Source organism: Phyllobates terribilis, unplaced genomic scaffold (assembly GCF_046119375.1).
Source record: "Phyllobates terribilis strain yellow unplaced genomic scaffold, ASM4611937v1 Scaffold_2__4_contigs__length_985480577, whole genome shotgun sequence".
NCBI classification, from domain to species: Eukaryota; Metazoa; Chordata; class Amphibia; order Anura; family Dendrobatidae; genus Phyllobates; species Phyllobates terribilis.
Genome location: NW_027362762.1, coordinates 459,410,192 through 459,423,822, shown reverse-complemented (window position 1 = coordinate 459,423,822; position 13,631 = coordinate 459,410,192).

Genomic DNA, 13,631 nt, shown 5'->3' with positions numbered 1-13,631 from the left:
TTGCTTGTCACAGATTGGAGGGGGGCGGGGCTGTGAGTCAGTGCTATGTGCAGCAGCAGGAGGAGCAGGCATTCTCAGTCTCCTGGATAAGATCAGAGTGACTACTGCCGGGAGGGAGGGGCCGGGAGGGGCGGGGCCAGAGGTGAGGGAGGGGCGGGGCCAGAGGGGACTGACTGTGGAACGTGAACTGGCAAAGAGCCGTTTAAATTTCAATTGGCTCCCTGCCAGAAGCCGACTCATATGATTCACTATAAAGAGCCGGCTCGTTCAGGAGCTACCCATCACTACACTGGTCTCCCTGACTCCCCTGGCATGCGCAAAACACAGCTCACATAGAGCGCGCTTTGCTTCATCCCGGCCCCGTCTGTCTGTGCTCTGCGCCACAGGGTTCTATTGTACAGGTGCCGGGAAGTGAGGGAGACCAGTGCATGTCACAGGGCCCTGTGAGGTGCAGCGAAGGGGCAGAATATGGTAAATAAACACATAGGTGGGGATTACTAAAAAGATAAGCGGGGATTTCATGGGGACGCCAAGCATGTGCAAAACCGAGTTGATAAAAACACATTTCTCTGCAATCAAGCCTCTACTATGGGACATACAGTTATGTATAGATTTACTTTTCTATATCCTGTATGCCCATAGCAGAGGTCTGATATCTCCCTGGGGGGTGATAGATTCCCTTTAACACTGTTTCCCTACATAATTACTTAATCATAATGGCAGCATAGTTGTAAAGGTAAAACAACTGTTTCTTACAAAATTAAGTGATTGTGCAGGGACACAATGGAAAGACCGCAGCAGCTCAGCGCTGCTAAGGTTAAAAGCCGCAGCATAACCACTGTACTCAGCCTTAAACAAACTAGCATTGAGTCTCAAAAATAAAAAAAACAAAATATGCTGTGTAGTCTAAGTCCGTTGATTTGATCATATTGATTAAAAATTATTGTGCCTTCAGCTTTCCATTCCAAGTATTCCTATTCAGAGATATTGTAAGAAAGTTGGAGACAGAGCCACAGGAAGACACAACATTCTTCCCGACAATCACAAACTATACGAGCTTTTGGTGAGTTTTTGATGTCGCAGATTTTCTGCACCATTTATATTAAGCAAAATAGGTTGCTTGCATTTTTTCAAAAATATGCAGAGTGAAAAACTCATTGTGTAGCCTAATTTGGGACATCTACGCTATATATCTATCTATCTATCTATCTATCTATCTCTAACTGTTGAGTTTTTGATGCTGCATTTTTGTCTCTTTTTGGTGTTTGATGCTTTAAATAAAACTGCTTTGGTTTTTGATACGTCTTGGTATTGGACTTTGACAAAATTTTATTGACATGCTTAGGCACTGATTACAAGTGTTTTTGATGCGTTTCACTGTGGAAACAGACTAAAACACATGTGCATTTTTTCCTGTGGATTTTAAGCATCTAGTGCAAGTTTATGGGACAATTCCGCACAAAAACTCAGCGCACCTGCAAGAGAAATTGAGATGTTGCGGATTTGAAACACGCACCGCAGGTCAGTTTACGCTGAGCTAAAAAAAAAGCACAGTGGGCATCAGATTTCTATAAATCCCACCCACTTTATCCCACCCACTCACTGTAAAATGCTGCATTTTTGATGCAACAAAAATAACAGCGTCAAAAACCAAAAGCTCCTTGTGGGAACGTAGCCTTAAACCCTACCCCAAGACCCTGAGGGATCCCAAAACAGTCAGGAATGCCCCTACAAATGGCCACTTGTGTCACGATTTATAACTTTACAAATGGCCCCTTTTATGTGTAACATACCTGGCGGCGTCCTTGCATAGTGGTCCATCTCCCACTGTGCAAGAGCGCGCACTTGATTTCCAGTCCAGACTATCACTCTGGCTTTCCTCCATGCTGTCTGCTTGCCTCTGTTTCTTCTGCTTAAGGGCGGCGCCTGATCACTTCCTGCTTCTTGTAGCTGCTGCGGGCACACCCCCTGTGCGTCCTCAGCCTATTGCTGTCTGTCACCTGGTATTTAACCCAGCTCTTTCCTGGAATCCTTGCCTGAGCATTGTGTTCTGTCAGTTGGCGTCTAGTCACTGATGTGCCAGGTCCTGTCTATGTTTCCTGCCTTGCGGTATCAGTTCCCGTGTCTGAACTGTGTCCTGTCTGAACTATCTTCTAGCCTGTTGTCTTCTGCCTATCCTGGAGGCTGTATTTCCAGGCCAGTGTAAACACACTCCTAGCCTGTTCTTTCCACCTTCTAGGGGCCGCATACCTAGACCCGTTCCTGTATCTTGCCTGTTCCTGTCTGAACACGCTCCTAGCCTGTTCGTTCCGCCTTCTAGGGGCCGCATACCTAGAACCGCTCCTGTATCTTGCTGCTGTGTCTGTTCTTGTCTGAATACTCTCCTAACCTGTTACCTGTTTTTCTCTATGTCCGTACCTTCCCTTTTCCTGCAGAATCTGATCCCGTACCTAACTCCTACTCGTTGTCCCTGTACTCGCGTTTGTGAGTTTAGAGTCTACTCGCTACTTCATTGCAAGTATCTTGTGTGTACCTGGTTCTGCCTCTCCCTTCCAGTCTGTTCTGTGTGAACAGAGCCCTGTCCCCTCTGCTCTGCCTTGCTCACCGCTCCTGCGGTTTCCGCTCTGCTCTGCCTTGCTCACCGCTCCTGCGGTTTCCGCTCTGCTCTGCCTTGCTCACCGCTCCTGCGGTTTCCGCTCTGCTCTGCCTTGCTCACCGCTCCTGCGGTTTCCGCTCTGCTCTGCCTTGCTCACCGCTCCTGCGGTTTCCACTCTGCTCTGCCTTGCTCACCGCTCCTGCTGTTTCCGCTCTGCTCTGACCCTTTGCTCACTGCTCCTGCGGTTTCCGCTCTGCTCTGACCCTTTGCTCGCTGCTCCGGCAGTCTCGCTCTGCTCTGACCCTTTGCTCGCTGCTCCGGCAGTCTCGCTCTGCTCTGACCCTTTGCTCGCTGCTCCGGCAGTCTCGCTCTGCTCTGACCCTTTGCTCGCTGCTCCGGCAGTCTCGCTCTGCTCTGACCCTTTGCTCGCTGCTCCGGCAGTCTCGCTCTGCTCTGACCCTTTGCTCGCTGCTCCGGCAGTCTCGCTCTGCTCTGACCCTTTGCTCGCTGCTCCGGCAGTCTCGCTCTGCTCTGACCCTTTGCTCGCTGCTCCGGCAGTCTCACTCTGCTCTGACCCTTTGCTCGCTGCTCCGGCAGTCTCGTCCTGCTCCTCTCGCTCACCGCTCCAGGCGGCCTTGTCCTGCTCTTCTCTCACTCACCGCTCCAGGCGGTCTCGTCTTGTTCTGCTCTTGCTCGCCGCTCTGCGCGGCCTCACTCTGCTGTTTGTCCACCGCATCTACGGTTCTGTTCCTGAGTCCCAGTCTGTACTGGGTCCTATCCACTCGGTGCTCCAACCTGTCGTACCTGCCAGTACCTCCCTGCCTGCATACCAGTCGTGCTTACCAGCATCCGCCAGTCTGCATACCAGCCGTGTCTGCCTATACCCAGCAGTCTGTGTGCCAGCCTAACCTGCCTGTTCGTGTATTCCCCTGTGTGGGTCAACGGCCGTGTCCGGGGTCTGTCCTGGAGTAGCACCTGGTCCCTCTGCTCGGTTCCTCCTTGGTGCACTGGCGTCGTATGCCGTCGTGCGACCCTGGTCGGATCGGGTGGATACTTAGTTACACCCCTCCAGGCATTCACTCTCCGGCACGGTCCAGTGGAATCACTACATATACATGCACACGCCACTCAGCCCGGGCATGTGCATTACATTATGTCATGATTGTCAGGAGTGTTCAAGCAAAATAGAGACTGTAGGTCACTATACAGTGGCACATAGAGGGCAGTACGCCCTACACCACTATATGCGTTAATATACACAGAATTGAAGTGTGCAATAGCAGGGGCATACCTATAGTAGGGGTTGCATTTGTGAGGGGTGTGTGGAGAATGTCTACTCCACTCCCCTATTGAACTGTACTGTTTTAGTAATTCTGTGTATGTTTTAGTCATCTGAAAATGTGTTATTTTCAGGTATGGCCATTAGATGGCAGCAGAGGTACTGGTTGATACTGCATTACCCTTATATCAGTGGGACACAGGGTTAACTAGTTTGGGGGCCGCCATAAGTGAGTGAGGGAGCGCTGGAAGTTGGTGTTGGCCATGTTTGTAGTTAGTTAAGAGGAGTTAATGAGAGAGGACAGACGTGCTGAGAGCACAGAGAAGAAGAAAGATGGGTGTGTGTGGGAGAAACCAGGAGGATTAACAGGACCGGGCACACCACAGTATAATCTATACTCTAAAGGTCAATTTGTGGATCCTGGCCTCTTCGAGCCGATAGGCAGTAATGGACGTGCCTGGACTAGGGGGCCTCAGAAGCGAGGTAGTCCCTGCTAGAGTCAGGTATTGTGAGCCGTGCGTGGAAGCAGGAGCTTCTCCACGAGAAAGTCCAGAGGCAGTTTCCCCTAGGTGTAAGTCACACCGTGATTAGCACCGTGTGGGGATTGAGACTGTGTTTTACCATCTGTGAATGCCGTGTATAGATATAGTGTTGTACCTGTAATCCCCTGTTTCTACGGCCGTGCTGAACAAGTAAACTGAACTGTTGTGTTTCTAAAGAACTGTGTCGTCTTTTATTCAAAGCACAGAAGATCTGCACCCGTCTGAATCCAGGATGAAAGTGAGTAAAGATTTCCACAGCATACACTCCAAACTACAGCACCCCACACACACCCAGGGACAAACATGTCCCCATATTTCTGTAGCGGGCCAGGGTGATGAAGAAAACACTACGACACTCGCCCATGACTACCACCCTGCCCCCCGTTACACATTCACACATGGGTCCTGAAGCCTAGGGGGGCCCAAAACATCCTTTTAACCCATATGAGAAGACCAATACTATTAAATACCCAAGAATCCGTAATTGTGAATTCTGAGGAACATGTTTAGGTTCCTTACTCTGGGTTACAAAATACACCATGTCAATGTCACCAAACTGAGCTAGTGGCTTAGTACAAAGATCTCCTTCAGCTGAACTTTTGTGATAGTTACGCAAGTGAGTTTACAGCTATGAATGAAATATTAAAAGACTGAAAACATAAATAGAATAATAATATAGTAACAGAAGTGCTATGTAGTGAGTTACCTTAAAAGATATTTATACTTGATTCACATTTTTATTGTCACTTTATCTGGTTGTTGTTTTTTACAGATAGAGACTAGCAAGAATTCTGTGTGGTTAGTAGCCGATTTCCCAGCTGAAAGCTGACATTTGGGAAAGCTGGATTTTTTCAGTAAGTGGCTACTGAATTGCACTATTATCCAGCAGGAGAACAATTATCAGGCTTCTGCTGACGAGTCATGTTTAGTATATGAAGTGGAAACTGCAGAGGAGAACTGCCTTTCCCACCCATTGTGCCCTTTTAATAATCATAAACCCCATTTCATATTTTGTCTTGCATAATATATAATAGATTTGCATGAGTGTCTCAATGAGAATTTCAGTTCCAGTCTCTGCTGGGTATCTATGCCAAACAATAATGCACACAATAAAATTTTCATCATTTTGTGGAACCATTATGCTTTTCATATAACGTTTTCTTTTTATGTTTTCTTTCACTCTATGAAAGATGCTTTTTCCTCTTTACTCAATGCAGTCCATCATACTTTATTAAAATGTCTCTAGCTGTACATAAAGAAGAGCTTAAGATGCATTGTTTTATTTAAAGAACTAAATGTATTTCTTCCAACTTGTTATAACTTTTGTTATCTTTTGTTAAATCAAAAATATGAGTATAACATTCTTTTCTGTTAGGGCTATGCTCATGGTTCTATTACAGGTCCATCTTGTACGGAACCATAATTGGGTTTTCATAGAGATGAATAAGCCCTTTACTGTACCTGTGTGTATTTCAAATCCAACAGAAAAAATCGAGGCGTTCTCTACCAGACTGAGTATTTACATAGGTATTCTCAGAGCATGAACAAAAACTGTATTGGGAATGTGTTTCGCAATGTTAGATGAATTTGGTTTATTTTGAAAGAGTAATTAAATTTTCATCTTGTTTAATAATTTTGTCCAACATGGAAAGTTATTAAATTTTGCAAAATACTTTGATGGAGGATTTGTCTTAATTCCTGTAAATATAATAGCATATAAATGGATTCTACATCCCTGCTTTTCCTTAGTCTATTTGCCTGTCTTCAGTTGCATTGATATCAGAATGTACTCATTTGGAGTACAGATGATGGCAGTGAAAAGGTCAGCCGCTGTCTCCTCCTCTGTGTGTTGTGAGTGTCAGAACAATCTCCTGCAGGTCCTTATCCCCAGAGTTAGTGAGACGCGGGTGCTGAGTTGACACTTTCACTGCCATCATCAGTACTCTAAATGAGTACATTCTTATATTAAACACTTGGGAAGAGCAGAGTTTAGGAGCCACTTACATGTGTCTGCTTTACAGGAATGAAAAGACAAATTCCCTATAAAATCATTTGCAAAGTTTCATAACTTTCCATGTTGGTTAAAATTATAAAAAAAAATTACTCTTAAATATAACCCTACTGCTTAGAGATGTTTCTCAAATTTACTCCAACCCTGTACTGGTGTGAGATTTTGTGACTTTTTTGTGACGTTTAAAAAAGTCGCAATTCATAAATCTGACTTACATGTATTTGCATAGCTAGCCACCCCATGTTCCTTCAATATTTTAAAAGTGGCAAAAGCAGTGCAAAAAAACAAGCATTTGTGTAAAAATAGTGTGTGACACATTTTGCGACATTTAATAAAAAAGTTGTACTGGTGTACCAGCTTTGATAAATACCCCCCTAGGTGTTGTGACATAACAGGCTAAGTACACCTTTGTTTACTGCTTTGTTTAAACATATCTAATAGTTTCGTGCCTACAGCCATGGTAACAGACTACAAACAAACCTTGCAGTCTGATGTTGTACTGATACTCCATTTAACCTTTTCCCTACATCTCACACTCCCAACATGTGCATTTCCCTACTTTCCATTTCTCTACATGTGCATGTGAAGAACTAGAAAACAGAAGGGAGTTTCCTGCAGGATTAGACTACACAAGGTTTTTCTGTAGCCTGATACTCTGGAGACATATGGATCTGTATGGGAACTATAGACACACATGGTAGTGTTACACGCACACCACTAGGTTCAGATAGGTGTGAGACAGGTTACATGAATTCTTTGGAATCCTGGGGGAACCGTTACTCAGGGTGACCATAGACCATGTGCTGCAGCTTCTCTCAGGCACACAGGGGTATTGACCCTCACTTGACAAGAGTCCTCATAAATGGTAGAACAGTAGCATTTAATAAGTAGCCGCACAGCCAGTGCAAGTTAAGTCTTATGAGCAACAAGCTCCAGTGACAAACAGTAGTTTCCTTAGCAGCACAGCAATTCAAACTCTTCCCAGTAGTACAGGACAGCACAGTTCTAATGCAAAGGCACTTTAATGAGCACAGCATTCTTTACGGCACAGTGAGATGGAGGAGGGGGAGGGTTTGCTGAGGGAGATGATCCCTGTGACACCATTTCTTCCAGTCCTTATGTTTATGCCTGACAATACTCTGCACTGCTAGTTCAGGAACTCTACCTGACCTGTGCTTAGCTTCACTTCTGACTTGAATCCTTTTCACTTGCTTCTGTGAGATACAGAACACACACACCACCTTTTTCTTCGGCTCCAGCCAGACAGTAAACAACTTCCCCACAATCCCCCTGGGGTTTTGCTAAAACACTCCCCTTCTAGTTGCTGGATGCTTTTAAAGCACCAGCACTACTTCTGCATGTCACACTCTGCAAAAGCACTACTTTTGCATGTCACAGTAGGATTAAAATGAATGATAACTTTTTGAAAAGTCATTTCATTTTCACTTTACTTTTTCACCTGCCAACAAACAGCTAACGATCAGCGATTCAGTGGCTTCCTCTGACATCACGTTGAAAAAGCAGTGGCTTCTTTTCTGCTCTGCTTTGTTGACGGGGCTTGACTGCAGATATCATGCTGATTGACAGCCAGGTCTCCGTTGCCTAACTGTGTGGAGCCAGATGGCAATCAGGCAGCAGTCACACCCCATCAACAGTGCAGCCCAAAAGAGGAAAAGGTGCTCTGTTCACATGGAGCAGCTGAATTGCCGTCAGTAGCAGTCAGTGACCTCCCTGAGCTAGCAACTTCCTGCCTGTTACTTTTTAGGTCCATATTAAAACAAAAAAAGTCCCGAACGATCCCTTTAAGGAAACCTACTTGAGGCTGATCAAAACCAGAAACCAGCACTTATGTCGTAACTTTGTTACGTGTTATTATTATACAGTAAAAAGTGGCCTGTATGGAGGCTGTATGCACATTAGGCGGGTCTCCAGCTTACTAGAATTGTTTTCCAGGATGCTTGTTTTACAATATGTCGTCTGTTTGTCCACTGTGTTCAAAACAGTATCAAATAAAAATTAACTTTGAAGGAAAAACACATTTCAGGTAATGCCATGATCTCTGAGTTCATGTCACAAGGTTGGATATAACTTCTAACTTTAACTTTGAAATGAAATAGTTTTCAGCTAAGAGACAACCAAATCAATATCAGCAAATGTTCCATTATGAGCCTGTTGCTGTGTGAGCGTTGCTGTCAGCTCCTTGCCCTGACTTTCAAAGACCATAGTAACTTCCAACTACAGAAAGCATAATGTTGCTGGAAGCGGGAGCATAGATGCCTGTTGTGCTCATGCACGGCTCTTGTGGTACCTTGTGTATAATGAGCGTTGTTACACTTAAGAATATTTCCTTCTAAAACTTGGAGATTTTCTGTTATCATCACAATCACTGCAAAAATTGTGTAACATGCAAATTCCGCAATGTTATGTTTTTACGATGTCAAGTAAATCATAAGAGTGAAAACGTCTTCCTCTATGAAAAGTCTATTTGCATAAATGAAAACTACGACACATAAAAATGTAAGACTCCAGAGAGTTTTGTTTTATCAAATATTTATTTAGGTTTGATCTAACCTGTAGGCTAAAATAAAAGTATTTATATGCAGACATAGTGATTATCTCCAGGTAAATACTATTTTAAATATCTTCAGTGGCCTAACTGGGAGAGGGGTTAAAGGGAGAAAAAAAAGCTATATTCTCCTTGAAGCTGCTCATTCCAGTCATCAGGGCACTGCAGAAAGCTGAAACAGTAAGCGCTCACTACACAGTCACCACACTGTTATCATGCCTCCTGCATCTTGACAGTATGCTCTGCACACACTTTTCAGCAGGCAGTCAGTCAAGGTGCAGGGGGAGTGACCCACATTCATCTCCGCTTTTCAGCAGTCTTCTCTAAAGCATAACTTATTTTTATTACTGATGTGGCTTTATGAGTCTTTGTTTTATGAGGAATAAATTGTATTATTTTTTGCTCTGTTTTGGGTTACATATAAATTACTGTGCAATTAATTTTTTTTACTCAAAAGTTATTTTTGTTCTTTTGGTAGTTTTTGTTAAATTTGTAAAATTTCACATCAAGTAACCTATTAAATGAAGTCTCCAGGTTATTACAGTCGTGTGGATACTGTTTGTTTTTCTTCTTTTATTTATTTATATACGAGGTATACCTAAAAATCATGGGGCCCTAAGTTGCCTACCCCCACCTCCCACCTTCTCCCCCATAAAAAAATATTTGGTGGAATAGGTGAGGTCAAGGTACACCACAGAAGGGCATATCTTCCAACTTTTAAATACAGGAAGAGGGACATACTGTACATTGCAGCAGGAACACAGTAATTGTGCCTGTACTGAAGCCCCTTAATGTTCTTACTAAATGCAATACCCCTTTCATGGCCCTCATACAGTATGATGCCACCAAAAATGCCACCCAGTATAATATTCTCACAATGAATTCCCCCCATATATATTACCCCCACAGCACTCCCCACACACAGTTTGATGCCCCTACAGTATCCCCCAATGCAGTATAATGCTACCAGAGTGCCTCCAACACAGGATGATGCCCCCACAGTAATCCCACACGTTATGATGCCACCCCAGTGCCCCTAAAACATTATAATGCCCCCATAATTACCCAAACACAGTACAATGCCCCCACAGTGTGACAACATAATATAATACCTACCACCGCTCACCAACATAGTAACAGCACCCCACCCAATAATATAATCCCCAAATACCCACACACACAGTATAATAGACACCCAACACAATATGATGATCCCCACAGCCTCCAACTCAGTATGATTCCCCCACTGCCTTCACAACCACCTACACATAGTATGATGTCTCCCCATAGTCCCCCCTCACACAGCCCCACAAACACAGTATGATGTCCCCCACAAAATCATGGCTCATGGGGGCTATGTGGGGGCCATTATGCTGTTTAGAGGGATGATTAGGGGCCTTTATACTGCTTGGAGGGCTAGCGGAGGCCATTATACAGTGTGGAGGGTTGTGTTAGGGCTGCCATACTGTGTGGAGGGTTGTGGGGCCATTATACTGTATGGAGGGTTGTATTTGGGATGTTATACTGTGTGGAGAAGCATTGAGGGCAATTATACTGTATGGGGGCCCATTATATAATATATGGAGGGCTGTGTGGGGGTCACATTTTGGGCATTATACTGTGTTGGGGTCATCATACTTTGCCAGGGAGATTGGGAGGGTAAAGTAGGGTCATCATACTGTGCATGTGGAGTGTATGGTGGAGGAATTCACTGTGGGGGTATCATACTGTGTTTGGGGGGCACTTTTGTTGGCATCACACTTGATAGGGGCAATGAAAGCAAATCTTGGGCTTCAAAAGGAGGAAAGTCTGAGATATGAAACTCTACTATGGGACTCCATGATTTCTATGAGCACCCCTGCTAGGGAAATATTTTTTTCTTTATTGTGCATTTTTTCCTATAACTGTGACATCAAGAGAAGCACCAGTTATAGTGTAAAACAGCCCCATGCTGTGCCACACATCACTGGTAGAACTGATCTGGATCCTATTATGAGTTGTGTAGTACCTGGTGATGATGTGATCACCAGGCTCTATAGAAGCTTTTGTGGCTCATAGCATAGCGCTCATTGAGCGCTATATAGCCATTAACAGTGAAGACAGAAGCAATAAACACGTATGTCTTTTCTTCATGGTTCCTGGCTGCATTTGATAGCTGGGAGACCTGATATGCTTATGCTAAAATGCAGAAGCAGGAGTGTGGAGACCCGGGGGTCTCCCGTGGGCATAATACTACTCAGACAACATAGGTTGAGGGCAAAATAGTGTGCCAATTGTGACATGCAAAAGTAGTGCTTTTGCAGAGTGTGACATGCAGAAGGGGGTTAACACAGAGGGGGTTAAAGGGGTTAACACAGTCACAGGAGAAGGGGAGCATTTTAGCAGAGCCCCAGGGGGAATGTGGGGAAGTTGTTTATTGTCTGTCTGGAACCATAGAGAAAGGTGGTGTGTGTGTTCTGCATCTCACAGAAGAGTCCCTGCAAGTGAAAATAATTCAAGTCAGGAGTGAAGCTAAGCACAGGTCAGGTAGAGTTCCTGACCTAGCAGTGCAGAGTATTGTCAGGCATAAAGATAAGATCTGGAAGAAATGGTGTCACAGGGATCATCAGGCATAAAGATAAGGACAGGAAGAAATTGTGTCACTGGGATCATCTCCCTCAGCAAATCCTTCCCCCCTCCTCCATCTCACTGTGCTGTAAAGAATGCTGTGCTCATTAAAGTGCCTTTGGATTAGAACTGTGCTGTCCTGTACTACTGGGAAGACAGTGAACTGCTGTGCTGCTAAGGAAATTGTACTGTTTGTCACTGGAGCCTGTTGCTCAAAAGACTTAACTTGCACTGGCTGTGAGGCTACTTATTAAATGCTACTGTTCTACCGTTTATGAGGACTCTTGTCAAGTGTGTCTGGTCAGCAAGTGAAACAACCTACGTGTTTGTGCCTGAGGGTCAATACCCCTCTGTGCCTGAGAGAAGCTGCAGCACATGGTCTATGGTCGCCTTGAGTAACGGTTCCCCCAGGATTCCATAGAATTCATATAACCTGTCTCGCCCCTATCTGAACCTAGCGGCGTGCATGTAACACAATACTTTATTGAACCACCAAACAGACAATAAACATATAGAACAGTCTCAGCAAATATCCAAGATGGTGCAAATTACACCATCTCACCCTTCCGCTGGCTCACCAGGATTAGAGCAGCTGTGATTCCGGGGCTTCCAGAGCCGACTACCTCCTCCAGTGGCACCCTGCTTTTGGCGAGCACCCACAGAGCGGAGGTAACATCAAGCTTAGGAAGCTGACAGTCCATTTAGGCATGTGTCCAGGTGACCGGATGATCCCAACCTGGCTTCTCCAAACGTCTCTATGGGGCCAGGCTACCGGATTGTCCCGAGCTGGTTTCTCCAAATGTCTCCATGGGACAAGGTGAGCTGATGGTCCCAACCTGGCTTCTCCGAACATACCCATGGGGCCAGGTGAACGGAGGGCATAATCGTGGCTTCCTCAAACATCTCCATGGGACCAGGCGACCTAGGTTCTCCAAACATAACCATGGGTTCCAGGTAATCGGAGGGACCCAACATGCCTACCCCAAACATATCCATGGATTCCAGGTAAACAGAGGGTCCCAACCTGGCTACCTCAAATATCTCCATGGGACCAGGTGACCGGAGGATTCCCACCTGGTTTTCCCAAACGTATCCCTGTAGTCAGGTGACCGGAGGGTCACAATCCTAGCTTCCCCAAATGTATCCATGGGTTCGATGCTATTCAATGGAACAGATCTGTGTTCTCCCAGCTGAGGCCGTGGTCCCCTAAGCTGACATCCTGTAGAGTCAGATCTGTGTCCCTCATGATGGAGCCATGTGTCCTGGTTTCTGTTCTGAAGAGTCTTGGCTGAGATTTTGTAAAGTCTCCCTCATCATCCACAGGTCAGGGGGGAATGTTGTAGGGGCTCAGCTCTCATTATCTAAGCATTTAATTAATTTGCATAGTTTGTCTTACATTGTTCTGCAGGTCAACAAGCCACAAGGACTTACACAATGGTAATCAACATATTAGCAAACATCATTGTTCAATGACCCTGCCTCCCTGTCTTGTGAAGTTAGCAGACAATAAGTTGCAGTAAATACTGTATCAACTCAAATGTCAACATCCAGGCTTATATAAATAATAATCAACATAAAGATAATAGCGTATGTCTCCTGGTCTACTGAATTTATGTCTGGATAATTAAGATTAAATGCTGTGTTGTCACAAGGAGCTTTAACATAAATTTACAATGGCACAGGGTTAAAGCTCAGGGCTACATATCATAAAATTGTTATCTGGTTAACTGTCAAGACTGTGCCTTTCTTCTATAGTTATTGCATAGAGTTCATTACCTGAGCTGTTGCAGAACCTTATTTAGAATTGCTACCTACTGATGTTAATGAATATGGACACTTATGAGGGTGAGGGTATTTTTTTATTAAATACATGTATTTTTGGAAAAAACATTCATTAAATAGGGTTTAATGAAGAATTTTGACTTGTTTGGCTTCTGCGGCCTCTATATACAGAATACCAGTACCTCGCAGTCTGCAGAACAACATTCACTGTGAAATTTGCAAAAGAGCTAGTCCGATGCCAAACTTTG